Source organism: Ursus americanus, chromosome 11 (assembly GCF_024610735.1).
Source record: "Ursus americanus isolate L20-20 chromosome 11, mUrsAme1.1.p, whole genome shotgun sequence".
Taxonomy (NCBI): Eukaryota; Metazoa; Chordata; class Mammalia; order Carnivora; family Ursidae; genus Ursus; species Ursus americanus.
In genome coordinates, this window is record NC_142137.1 from 71,704,109 (window position 1) to 71,718,932 (window position 14,824).

Consider the following 14,824-nt stretch of genomic DNA (forward strand, 5'->3'; position numbering starts at 1 on the left):
TTACATATTTTTTATTTTGCTTAAACAAGAGTTTGACTTCTTAATGATCAAAATAATCAGATACTAACTATATACTTTAGGTACATTTCTTTTTCTTTTTTTTTTTTTTTAAGATTTTATTTATTTATTTGAGAGAGCACGAGCAGGGGTAGGGACAGAGGGAGAAGCAGACTGCCCGCTGAGCAGGGAGCCTGACAGGGGTTCGATCCCAGGACCCTGGGATCACGACCTGAGCCGAAGGCAGACGCTTCGCCGTCTGAGCCCCCCAGGCACCAGGATGATAGTACCTTTAAAAAATTCCTGGTGTTAACTGCCAGCAAGTTTGTGATATTCATTTTAAATAGCTGCGTGATGCTTATGTTTACTTGCCATTGACCACTTGCTTTACTTTTTGCAGTTTACAGACCTTGACAGGGGAACCAAAGGTGTTACTTCCTCTGGGTTTCAAGTTAAGCGAGTCCTCCTACCTCCTCCTGTGGCCCCACACTTAACATGCGCTAATATTTATTTTATTGGAGTCTAAAGACTGCTGAATTAAAAGATGAGGTTACCAAGGCAAAAAAGCAGTCAATAGTCATCCTTAAAAGCAGCCCCCGCAAACCCACCTACTGGCAGAGACAGCTGACTTGGAAAACAAGAGTAATGTTGGGGTATTTCATAGAAGACAGCTCCCCAGCACTTTATACATACCTCACATTTGTTCTGTTTCGGCTACCTTACTATGTAGTGAGATGAAGAAATGTTTTAATGAGAACTTATATTTCTGGATGAAGCATTAAGAGATGAACAAAGTATATTTGTGACAGGTCATAAATGCTGAATTAGTGCAAGAGAGCTGTCTCAACTTAGCTACTAGTGAGTTTACCCCTACAATAAATCTGGCAATAACTCTGAATCTCAGCAGTGCACTGGCTCAATGGCAGTAAAACAGTAACTTCCCTTTTTAGCGCCTTTGCAAATTCAAGGCCGGAGCCTAATGCTTTTGCGAGCACATAACTCCACTTCTTATATTTTAACTCTAGCAAAGGCGACGGTACCTGGGATCTTTGGTTTCTACCAATTAACCATGTCCTGTCCTCAATCCCTCTGCCTCCCCAGCATTCAGGGTAAGAGAAGGAAAGAGACAGTGGAGAGCTTTCTCACACAGAACTCACAGCAGACTTCTGGGTACTTTCATAGGATCGCTGTTGGGTGCCCTCATTCCCAGGTGCCATGGAGACCCAATGTTTGGGCACAAGGACAGCAACTGCAACTCATTATAACGTTCATAAAGAAATGCTCAAGCCTTGCAACTCTTCCGGCAGGAATAAAAGGGAATTATTTTTTTCCTCTCTTTTGTTGCCGAAGCTGTGACAGCAGCAGTAGCTGTATTTATAGACACGGGTGATCTCCTTCTCCTGTTGTCGGCTGCTTTAAAAATGTATGAGCGCTTCCCCAAATACACAACTTTCGCAAATACTTGAAATTAACATTTATGAAAAAGACAAATTGCAGATTGAGTGGCAAGGCTACCAAACTATGAAATACTTGAAAGCAAATTGCACTTAGGAAGGAAGAAAGCATTTTTTTTTTTTAACTTGGGAGTGGTTTCTCAAGAATTTTAGAAATTGGAAGTAATTTTCTTAAGGCATTTAGGAAGGCCTAAATGCAAGTGAATTTGGACAGAAATAACATAACAGTGCCAAAGCAAGAGAGACTTTTCTACCTCCTTTCTTAGTGTGGTGACTCTATAGGTCCGCCTCACCCTTGCCTCCATGGCCAAGTGGACTTGGTCCGAAATACATCCATATGAGTTAGGATATTTTCCAAACATTGGGGCAGCAGGGGTCTAACCACAGCACTCATGTATACAGAGTGGACCCAAGAAACAGAAACGGGGTGGGGATGGTAGAACTGCTTTGGGACTTGCATAGAGAATTAGCTAGGAGTGCTGCTTCCAGTCTGGGGACTATTAGTCGACAGGCTTTGGGAGCCAGGAAACCTTCAAGTCTAAATTAAAAAAAAAAAAAAAAAAAAAAAAAAACACCACACATACAGTAGGGACATTAGGTGATAATAATGGTGATGTTAAATTTTGTTTATTTTTCCGTGTTTCCTGCTGTATGGCTTGTGTGACACGGAGGGAGAAGCTTGTGCCCAAACATGAGTCACTTAACAGTCATTCCGCACACTTTCACCTGCATTTGATTGAATTCCTATCTGCATGCAATATTGTCTGAAAATGGAGAGTTTACTTAAAATTATTTTCTCATCAGTATAAAGCAGAAATACCATTTGCTGTCCTCCACTTTTGTTCCATCTTAGGAAAAAAACCCACATTTTCACTTGCATGAGTCATTAGTCTTGGGGGTTATTTTAAAAGAAAGCACTGAAAGACAAAAGGTAACACCTGTTTTCCTTCCACTTCCAAACCTGAAAATCACTTCTGAAAACCTAAAAAAAAAGCACATATATTCAGCCGTGTGATACTCATTGATCTCTTCATATTATCTTTATTCTAGGGGTATCAGAGGTAACTGTGCACGCTTTCTCTTTGATACACTGGTGAAGTCGTTTTGCCTAAAGGACTCCTAAGGATACTCCCTCCCCACCCCATCCCCCAACACATATTCAGTGAAAAGCCAAGGGAGAGCAGTCTGCGCGGAGCTCAGCATGAGCGCAGATGGCCTTGTTCAAGGGTGAGCGTACAATTCAGCCAGCCAATGGGATCATGCGTTGGTCTTGGAAAAGCCTTTAAGACTCTAACATATTAATCAAAGAATGTATGAGTAAGACCCTTAAAATGTGAGCCCCAAATCCACTTCAAGTTAGCCGGAACTAGTCCAGAGATATTTTTTCTGTGTAATTACTAGTTTTTATTATGTATTCGCACTGCATCAATCATTCTGAAAGTATAATGGATAAAACAAATGGATTTCATAGCCGAAGAGCATAAGTCATATAAGCACATCCACTTGGCTTAAAATGGTAAAAATAACACTAGGTTTGGGGGCCAAGGGGGATGAATGATGAAATCTTAATCCATTCCAATCCATCGTGTAATGCAATATGAAAAGCAACTCATCTACTCACCCATTTCCACATGGTTTATCTGCTAATACCTTGGTATTTAAAGAAGAGTATTACGTGAGATCAAAAGAGAGCGAGTATAGATTACGTTTTCCAGCAGTGCTGAGAAGCTCTTTGGGGAGCTTTTACAGATGTGGGCATTCAAACCGCGGAAGATCATGAGCTGTGATGGAATGAGGCATGAAGTTGCGTCCAGAAAGCCTCCGGTTTTCGTCAGCCTCCCATTTACTTAGCCAGGAGGTCTTGGTGTCACATGCCTGCTCTGTGCGCGGGAGCGATGACGCCAGCCCCGCCCAGCCCCAGGTGGAGTCCGATGTGGAACAGCGCCATGACTACCGTACGATGTTTCAGATGCTATGAAACATCTTGGTCCTGCCAATAAAACTCCTTGGAAGAGATGCGTGTACGGTTTTGCTGTTGTATTTGAAATCTGTCTTCACGTTGATGCACCCGCTCAGGAAGTTACACAAGAGGAAAGTGCTGACTTCTGCACTCATTGATATTCTCAGTGCACGCAGAATCCACTGATTTCAAAACCCAATGGAGGGCTCAGAAGAGAAAGGAGAAATGTTTGTACACAGTTTCGTGGATTGTAATCCATTATATTGCTTACATCGCTTAGAAGAGACCTGCCTGAGCGCCACCCGCATGTGAATGTGGAAGCTTCTACGCAGAACTGCTTCCGGCCTTGATGCGATGCATACACGAGACCGGCAGTCAAACACCACCTGACCGCCTTCTAGGTTTTGCTTTAACCCAAGACTTTAAACATCTTTTTCTATAGCTCATATAATTGATAGTCCTATCATTTCTATGAGGCAAGCGGTCCCCTCCTCTGCATTTGAGAAGCCCACGCATGGGCTAAAGGGCTGGTCTGGTATCTGAATTCCACACCAGGGGGAGGACAGCATCTGCCAGCTGTTGTGACCGGGGGAGCGACAGCAGGCCACTCTTCTGAGGGTCGTGCTCACCTGCACCATGCTACCCCCACACTCTTTCCCTAATTGCCGCGGTCCCTGTGAAGCAGGTGCACTTACGTTACCCTCCAGAGCATATCACATTCATGCTGCTATTAAATTCTGCCTCTTTCAATCCCAACATTTAGAGATAGAGATAAAGCATCAGTTTGTTCATTTTCCTGGATTCGTCATACATGGGGGGTGTGGAAGTAACTTGGAGAGAAGATTTGGAAAGCTGTCTGGGTCCTTGGGAAAGCATTTGTTTAACAATTTGCCAAAAATCAGGCAAAGATATCTCTGATGCCCTGTGCAATTGGGTATTTGTTTTACATGTTTGAAGCCCAGGCATATATCAAAATAACGACTAGAAAGGATGATATTGAACATAAACTACCCGATCGCCTGCTAAGTTGGTAGCTCTGCCTTGAAGCCCAGAGAGTGAAAAATCATGGGCGAATCTTCTCTTCTTTGTTCTGCCTCTTTGTGCATAGGTAGAAGTGATAGGATCCTGTGTTGTTCATAATAATAATAAGGCCAATGTAAATATATGTACATAATTAAGGCTAAATCCTGCATTAAAAAATTCCAATTATTTTCATAAGCACATGTTTCAAATCTTCTACCCAAATGCTAAAAGAAAATCCAATTATCTGAATATAATTGTTAGACATTATTTGATAAACATGAGAGTAATGTCTGTGACTGCATGATTAAGAAAAAGTAAGCAACGTTTGTTTTCACCTGTGAAATTTTAGACTTTCAGCCAAATGAATTTCTTCTCCAGTTCTTTCTAAAAAGACTTTAGAGAAGTTGTCATATATTTATGTTAAAGGACCCTAGAGATATGTCATTAGTATGGTCATGCATATATTCAAATTACATATTATGGAGTCAAATCTGCTTACCCTGAGTTAATTTAAATGAATATGACAAGGACTTCTGGGAAAGATGTCAGCTAAATTATATGTTTACAAACTCCTCTGGCTCTTCTCTTCAGCCCACAAAAAGAAAATAGTGTCTTCAGAAATTAATACAAAGAACTAAGAATAGAGCAAAATTCCTCACTCTCACACTGAAAACTTCTGAAGCATAAAATCTGGATGAAATGGGGAGTGTTCTGGACACACAGGTGGGGATCGCAGCGTGGGTCTAAAGAGCCTGATGGATCCCTGGCAAGGATGGAGAGATGTGTGGATCATGGGATGGGGGTGCCCGGCACCGCCGACTTCCCTGTACCCATTGGCAGCAAAAACAGGGGAGGAAGAAAATACAACAGCCAAATCGCACAGAGTGTCTCCTCTGACTTGGCTTCCCAGTGAAGGGGGTTATGTCCTCAGTCAGAGGACCTGGAGAAAGGGCACACTGACAGCCACAAATGCCCACAGGTTTGGGCATCACCATGATTTGTTTTATTGTCATCAGCTTCCCATCACAGAAATAGGGCCAATCATTCATATGTGGGGAGAGGGGGTCTACTTTCCATGGGAGAGGCCACCCCTCTCACCTGACAGCTGACCTATGGAGAACCTGCAAAAAAAGCCTCTGATGCCCCCGTGTCCCCTGGCCCTTCTGCTCTCCAGTCACCACAGGCTGGTCCAGTGGAGAGAAAACCACCAACACGGGTGACTAGTCCTCTGCATCCACAGGTCAGAGGAAGACCCACATGGTGCTTAGTGAAAAGCAGGAGGACCCAGGAAGTTTTACTTACATCTTGTTTAGGGAGATAGTAGGACTAGCGGAGCTCCCCCATCAAAGGTGAGTTAGCAAAACAAAATAAAAAATAAAATAAAACAGTATGGGATAGGTTAAAAAAACTCTAATGAAAAAGACACAAATGGGTAAGATCTAAAATGAGAGCTGAAGAAATGACTTTTCAAGGAAACAAGAAAATCATTTGTTTATAATAGATTCTTAAAGAGTTTAGATGACAACAGAATAATATTTTTACGAAGTCTGGCATAACTGAGTTAAGAAATTATGCAAAAAAAATAACAATATTATGGGATTTAAAAATGAATTCCAAATGGCAACTAGTGAAACCAAGAGAAAACTAAATTGATGGAGGGGAGTTCTCATAAAATCACAGGAGATGCAAAGAAGGATGATCATTAGAACATAGACAATAGAGATTTTTTTTTTTTTTGGAGATTTATTTACTTATTTTAGAGTGAGAGAGAGCAGGGAGGAGGGGCAGAGAGAGAGAGAATCTCAAGCAGACTCCCCACTGAGCATGGAGCCTGATGTGGGGCTTGATCTTATGACCATGCGATCACAACCTGAGCCAAAATCAATAGTCAGACACTCAACGGACTGAGCCACCCAGGCGTTCCTACAATATAGACAATATAGATTTAAATAGTGATCTTTCCAGTGATCAGTAATCAAATCCACTGATGAGATGATTCCAGCATATATTAGAAAACATATTCTTCTGAAATAGAGACACAAATATTTGTATGTCAAAGGGACATATCACATTCCCAAATAATATGAGAAAGATCTTCAATACCAAGACTAGCTCTGGTGAAGCTTTTAAACTTGAAGATTACAGAAAGAATTCCAAAAGCCACCAGACAAAAGACTCAGGTTAGCTACAAATGCTGAAAAATAAATAAATAAGTAAATAAATAAATAAATAAATGAGCCTAATCATGAACTTCTGAACAAATCTAAATTCTAAAAAGAATGAGAAATATCCACAGAGTTAAGAGTAAAATAGAGGTGACTTTACCCTCCCCCTACCCAACTACCATCAATAATCTGAGCCAGATGACTTGGCTATTTGGAAAATTAAAGTCATATAGGTAAAGAGACACCAGGCAAAAAACAAGCCATTCTGGTGCAGTACTAGGTACAGTAGTCCAGCTGGACGGTGAAACATGGATGAAGGGAGGGAGAACAGGTGAGGAGTGTGAAGCCTGGAGCAACTCCTTGAAGGAGCCGATGGCCCTAGTGAGACAGAAGCCAGAGAAGCTCAGACTGTGGGTAGGGCTCAGCACGGTGGGCGGGGCTCAGGGCTATGGGCGGGGCTCAGGACAGTCTCCTTGGGATTCCCCCGCTGGGCTGCTGGTGTTCCCATTTCTCCTCCTGGACACGTGGCACTCCCAGTTCCAGGTTCAGCCCTAAAGGCAGAGAGGCAGTTAGTCTAATATGCCCAGGGCCCCTTCTTGGCCAGGGACCCCAGCTCAGGAGCCTTGAGTGACACCGTGGAGGTGTTGGAGACCTCGCAGGGAATCAGGAGGCGAAACAGAGGCTCTCTCGAGCCTGAACAAGGTGTAGGGTACAGATTGCAGTGTCATAAGTCCGTAGATAATTACCAAAAGAAGAAACAAAATGTCCTCAACAAACATGTTGAAATTCTCCCCCTTAGAAGAAACAAGAACAAAAAACAAACTTAGGTCAGAAAAAGAAATACAACTGTAATAACAGATTATGTAAAAAATAATTGTAACGAGAAAAAATAAATACAAAAGTTAGAGAGTAGCTTCACAGCTGTGCTCAGGGGACCTCAGTAGAAAAACAAGTGATTTATAATAATAAAAGGGGACGTGATGAGTTTAAATGTAGAAGGATAGAAAATGCATACACACATACAAAATTTGGTTCCTTAGGGGAAACAAAATAACAAAAAATACTAAATGATAAGATAGTAGAGAAAAATGGGGGACGGGGCAGAGAAAAAGTCCTGTAGGATTCTAAGCTAAAATCTGGACAAAATATAAAACTTTTTCAGAAAATACAAATGACCAAAATTGACTTAAAAAGAAATGCAAAAGCCAAATAAGTCAAAACACATCCAAGAAATTAAAAATACTTCCCAGAAGCCTACATTCCAGAAAAATGTGCCGTGGTCAGTTGGTTTCACGAGTGATTTTTTTTTCAAATTTCCAAATAATAAATATCTCTTATATAAGCATTTGCAGAAAGAAAATATCTCATTTATTTTTATAAATTCAACAAAATATCAAACTCAAAATCTTTACAAAATCAGTATCCAAAAGAAAAATATAGACAATTTCACATAAAACTTGAAATAAAATCCCTAGTTAATATTTTTAAAGAAATTAGTAGCAAATGGATGAACAAATATGAGTCACTGTAAGAAAAGTATGGCTCTTGGGGCGCCTGGGTGGCACAGCGGTTAAGCGTCTGCCTTCGGCTCAGGGCGTGATCCCGGCGTTATGGGATCGAGCCCCACATCAGGCTCTTCCGCTATGAGCCTGCTTCTTCCTCTCCCACTCCCCCTGCTTGTGTTCCCTCTCTCGCTGGCTGTCTCTATCTCTGTCGAATAAATAAATAAAATCTTTTAAAAAAAAAAATGTATGGCTCTTTCACTATTATAATTCACATTTATAAAATTAACTTTAGAATTCATATGCTCATTCTAATGAGTGCTAAATAGTATTTGATGAAATTCCTTATCTATTCCGTGTTTTTCAAAAATATACTCCATGTTTTAAAACAGTCATCTTTTTCAGATGATAAAAGGAGTCGGTGATAGCACGTGATAAAACCCGCACATCTGAATTGAAAGCCAGCATCCCACAGAGTTGTAAAGCACTAGCAGCATTCCCATTAAAGTCGAGAATAAGGAAAGTAACTAAGGCAATTAGAGGAAAAATAAAACTGAGAAGCACAGATGCTAGAAGCTGTAGGCTTCTTTATCTCTACTTGTAGATTATATGATTGTGTAGCTGGAAAATAAGAAATCAACAGACAAACTACCAGAAAAAGGGAGTAAGAATTTCAGTATAAGATAGGGAGTTGAAAATTAATATTAAAAAGCCAACAGCTTTTCTATAGACACATAGCCAGCTATAGAACATTATGGAAGAAAATACCCCATTTATAATTGCAACTTAAAAAATATCTTGAGAACATAGGAATATTTTGAAATAAAATTATGTAACATCACTCTGATAACTAAGCTCTATTGTGGCCTATTCAATTTTACCCGAAACAAAAGATCAGTTGGGTTTTTTTGTTACTTGATGAAGCAATTCTCAATTTCATCTGAAGAATAAACATATAATAAAAACTGGTTGTTTCTAAAAAAGAAAAGAGTAATAGTGAGTGGGAAACTGGGCATATATGAAATACAATCTGTAGTTATTTAAGACATACAGAGTATTTAAAACTATGTGGTTCTCACATAGGAATTGATAGGTAGTTTTCCAGATACAGTTTCATTAGTCTCCATGTAGATAGAGGGGATGGCCAAACATATAATATTTCAAGTTATGGGGAAAAAAACTGATTATTTGACAAGCGGTGTTGATACAGCAGGGTAAATTTTATTTTTTAAAGGTAGAAGCCCATAGCATCATTACAATAAAATCATACCATAGGGGGTCAAATCTTTAGACTTAAAAAAAAAAAAAGAAAGAAAGAAAGAAAGGAAAGGAAAGAAAGTATGAATTAGGGGGAAAAAACTTATAAAACATAGAAGTCTGAAACCATAAAGTGAAAATAATGATATTTAAAATATATGTAAATACTTTTAATTTTTCTAATAGAGAATATATCCTAAACTAAGTTAATAGAAAGACAACTACCATAATAATATTTTGGACATGTAACAAAGAATAATTGCCTTTATGAACAAAGAAGTTTTACAAATTAATAACTAAAGAATGAACATCTGAACATAAAAGAGGATTTGCAAATGGGTGAAAAATATTTTCTATTGCATTAGTAACCATTCAAAAAACAAGAAAGTAGATGATTTTGCTCATTCAATTGCTAAACATTTAAAATATTGACAGAACCAAATGTAACTGGGGGTTTAGAAGAATGTGCACGCTTTTGTATTTTCAGAAGGAGTTGTTTGCCTTTCTGAAAAGGCATGTTTGGCAACATGCATGGGAATTTAAAGGCAACGTATCATTTGGCCTAAAGTCAAATTTCTAGTGACATTTCCCAAAGACAGAGCAGAGGTGAGCCAAGGTAGCTGGGCACAGTCTTGGCAGTGTTGTTTACAACAACAAAACAATTATGAAATTTAGTAAATAAACTGTGGCATACACACCATATGTAGAAAATGGAGCACGGTGTAACAACTAAAAATGATCATGTCAATAGATACAGTTATTAATGTAAAGGATGTCTCTGACATGTACTGAAAAGCAAAAGCAGATTCGAGAACAGCATGGACAGGATGAGTCCAATTCTGAGACTTGCTGTGTTACTCATTTGTCACTAATTTATTCATCTAGCTCTCGGTGTGGAAGCCGTGAAAACAAGACACAGTGCTTTTCTCTAAACTATGGGAATCCAGGTAAATTTTACCTTCTTTGTACTCTTATTTTCTAGACCGCATCCTTCTTGGCTTTTCTCCTCCTGTCTCTGCGTCCCTTCCTCTGTCTTCTTTTTCTTCTGTGGCTGCTGTTCCTGTTAAAGTGAGTAAGGAAAAGAACTGTATTCATTTTGGAAGAGAACTGAATCACACAATGGTTTTTAAGAATATTCAAGATTTTGAGATGCCTTTAAAACCCTCTACAAAGTGTGTGTGGAAATACACATAACTGTGTATCTGAAACAGTATTTGGGATACTCAGCTATTAGTCAAGAGTTTTAAATCAATAAGAGACACACATTTAGAAGCCACGCGGTGTTTGGGGATTTAATCTCCAAAGATAATCACACGTTTGCCATCTCTATTGTGCCACTTGTCTCTGTAATGATATTTTCAAATTGCCCCATCAAGCCTGGATGAAGTATTGTCACTGAGGGCAGTTAGCTACATCCTATCATTCCCACCACAGCAAGCTCTGTTATCATAAAGTTAAGACTGAGAATTTAAATTTAAAGTTCGGCAATTGGCAGTGAGGTTTGCAACTTTCAATTTTAAACCCCTCCTTTGGAGAATCCTGTGATTTTGTGAGCTTCATGACTCCTAAATTTTGGGGAAAGGGTAGTTCACACTCTTCGTTTGGGAAAGCCTTTTTTGTGATCCCCCTGTGGCCCAGAGCGGGGTGTATCAGAGTCTTGGGGTGGGGGTGGGGGGCAGGAGGACTGGTTAAGCTCCGACAGCTGGGATCCACCCAGTTTCAGATGCAAGAGGTCTACAGTAGGTTCTTGGATTCTGCATCTCTCCCGAGTTTCCACGTGCTGCTGCTGCTGGTCTGGGGTTACCGGCTTACAGTAACCTCACTTACTTACAAACTTGTTTCCCACCTTTGTAATTGTAAACCTAAGATGTGCTTTTTAGGACGTACTTAAAAGACTGAACCATTAAGCACAGGATGTTCTTAGAAGGAGGGCAACAAGAGTTCATTCAGATCATACTTTCCCAGAGTTCTGAAGATGTGCAGTGGCCATAAAGAGACAACACTTAGCCGGAATCTTGGCAGGACTCATGAAAATTAGACAGCTGGAATAAAAGAAATTTGCTAGACCCTACCTCTTGTCTCTAGTCCCTTCTCAGTGGGTTTTTGTGGGAATTTGTATTGGTGATGGGGACCCTTGAGGATGTATTTATAGATACTGACTCTGCCCCTTTGGAGTGGGAACCGTAAAAGGGAGGGTTCACGGCCAGGAGAGCGAAGATAGACGATTTAAAGGAGTTGGGAGGAAGAGCACGTTTTCAGGTGAATTTCAAGGTTTGAAACAATATTATTCTTTTTTTTTTAAGATTTTATTTATTCATTTAACAGAGAGAAAGAGACAGCCAGCGAGAGAGGGAACACAAGCAGGGGGAGCGGGAGAGGAAGAAGCAGGCTCCCAGCGGAGGACCCCGATGTGGGGCTTGATCCCAGGACTCCGGGATCACGCCCTGAGGTGAAGGCAGATGCTTAACGACTGAGCCACCCAGGCGCCCCTGAAACAATATTATTCTAATACGGAAATCAAAGAAAGTAATTCCTGCAGGGACTAGCTAATAGGCCCTGTGTGAGAGAACCAAAATCACCTCGTCCACTATTCCTAAATTTGTGGGTGTGATCCCTGAGCAGGGGCACTTCAGTCTTCCGTAAAACATGCGTGATATGAGATGCTTCCTTCACCTGCCTCCATTTCTGACACCAGTCTGTTGAAAAAATTATAAATCCTCATTAGGAGATATTCCTGTTCATCAGAAACGATATTTCCAGTTGAAACAGCAAGTTTCTGAGTTCCTTCATGTTCGCCATTTACTCCTTCTCTTATCACCAAGTTTTATTTTTGTGTTTTCAAGAAAGTTTCATGTTCTCGTTAAGAATGTATCCCTGGGGGCACCTGGGTGGCGCAGTCGTTAAGCCTCTGCCTTCGGCTCAGGGGCATGATCCCGGCGTTCTGGGATCAAGCCCCACATCAGGCTCCTCCGCTGGGAACCTGCTTCTTCCTCTCCCACTCCGCCTGCTTGTGTTCCCTCTCTCACTGGTTGTCTCTCTCTCTGTCAAATAAATAAATAAAATCTTAAAAAAAAAAAAAAAAAGAATGTATCCCTGTGTCATGAAGGAGTGAAATTTGAAGAAGGGGGAGGTTTGGTTTTCACGTAAGAAGAACGTTTTTAGAAGGCGGAGTGCGGTGTTCATTGGGAAGGAGCTGGCCTGGGAGGTGGTAAGTTCCTTATTTCTGGAGATTTTCCAGCAGAGGGTCAAACAACAAGAGCCCCGAGTGCTGGCGTGGAAAGGGCTCCAGCAATGGTTGTTTCCAGCGATGGTTTCAGGATTCACTGATGTGGTTTCTGTCTCTGGGCATGTTCTTTGGTTGTTAGAGTAATTAACCCTTGAGGTGAAAGCATCAATTTAAGGTAGAAATACGACTTTTTCATACGTGTGAGCTCACTGCCCTCCTCCCCTCCTTTGCCCCTCACTCACATCATCTGTCGTACTGGAAATATTAGCAGCGGCATATGGCCTGAAATAACCCCAGAGTCAAGAGAGTAAGATCGACCTTTCAGTGCCAGAGATTTATGCATCAAAACTGTCCAGGTCCCAAAACACCTTTTATGAGACATCAAACGGAAGATCCAGTCCCTGGGCCTCAGGCTGTGGACAGGCCCGTCTGCGGGGTTCACCTCCAGGCAGGCTTCCCTGATACACAGTGAGCCTCTGAGATGGGGCATGACCTCTCTGGGCTGTGACCACTGACGGCACCTGTGATTACAGTGGGAATTCCAGCGCAACAGATGGTCAAAGTTAAAAAAGAGCCAATTGTACATGTTCATTGAGTAATTATTCAGCAGTCAATCATGTTTTCAAGTAACGAACACAGGAAATGACCTCAGAAGTGCTGGCAGCTCTCTTGACAGTATCTGCTGAGGGACATGTCAGGGCCTGGCTCCGAGGCCCCAGCCTAGCCCATTCCGTCCAGTAGTCCAGGAGACCAGCAGTGGAGAAATGGAAGCAGGACCACTCTCAGCTATAGGAACCAACCGCAATGACTCTGATTTGGTTAGACCTCCTGGTTCACTCCCATTCTCTCCATTTTCTTGAAAAGTCTTTGATTTTAGTCACTTTCAGTCACTGGGCTTCTGTTTCTAAATTATTTAGCCAAAGTAGATCAATAATAATAAATTTCAAGTAGGCTGTTATTATGCTGATGACATAATATAACTCATTTTGCTAAACTGACCAAGTGATGTGGTCAGTTTAACAAAATGAGTTAAATTATAACAAAATGGAAAAAGTGAATATGTGAAAAAGGTGAAATTCACTCTCATGTCTACTTTTCAAAGGCTCCCAGTCCTCTGGGAGAGCAATGGAAGTTGTAACCTCGTACAATGATTCTCCGTAGGAAGGTTTTTCACAGCATACAATGTCTCTGTTTTGAGCTGATTAATAACTTTTTTGTTTTTGTTTCTGGACATCAGCTAGCACACAAGGGCTCTGCTATTTGTCAAGCAAGTTACTTCTGTGCTTTATTTTCAAATACAAATTACATTTTTGAAGGTGCTTTCTTTAGAAATCATGTTCTACTTGGGGAATAAGGTTAAAGCAATATCTTTGTCACATGTTGCCAAGGGCATTTCCTTAAGGGATATCTCAAGGGGAGACTCTGAGCTATTTCTAGACATCTCTCTTCTTTTTTTTTTTTTCTATTATGACCATAAAAAAGTTCCTGGTTTCTCCACACTCATTTAACTATTGGGCTTAAAAGCCACAAATGATCGTTTTTCCAGTTCATTCTTTTTTTGCTCGCCTCCATTACTCATGTAGTCTAAGGTCCTATTTCTGTTTCAGTTATGACTGCAAATGAATTAAGAGGTTCTAGTGGTTGATGAACTCAAAGTAGCAACGGTTTAAAATATCTTCTGGGTGAATTTTTATTATTTCGCTGGTCCCACAGATCTAGACCCTCTCAGGGGTATTCGAAAACTTTGATGTCATCTTGCCTTTAAAGAATGATAGTCTAGCTGGAAAGACCAAATATAAACCCACAGAAGCTAAGTAAGAACACTAGATTTAAATGGGAATTTTCAGTAAGACATGAGGTGTCACGTGGTGGTGTATGACTAGTATTTAATTGAATTGTGAAGCTAATTCTAAGGCATCTGTGTGATCTTTCAGAGACGCATGTCACCCCAGTCATTGCTAGAGTTGATTTGATGGGTCATACTGGGTGGGCCGTGTCTGCTTCCCCGCCGACTCTCTCACTTACCCCGCCTCACCTCATGCACCCCCTCAAAATATCACATCCAGTCACTGAACTCTCCTGCCCAGCACAGAGCAGGGCCAGTCTGTACGAGCAGCAGACGTGTTCTGGTGTGCAAGAGAAAGAAAGCCTTGAGTCAGAATGGACCAGGAGGGTTCAGGAAGGATGACCTGGGTCTTCTGCTCCATTAAGGATGGTAACATTTGCTTGGGGAGGGGAGG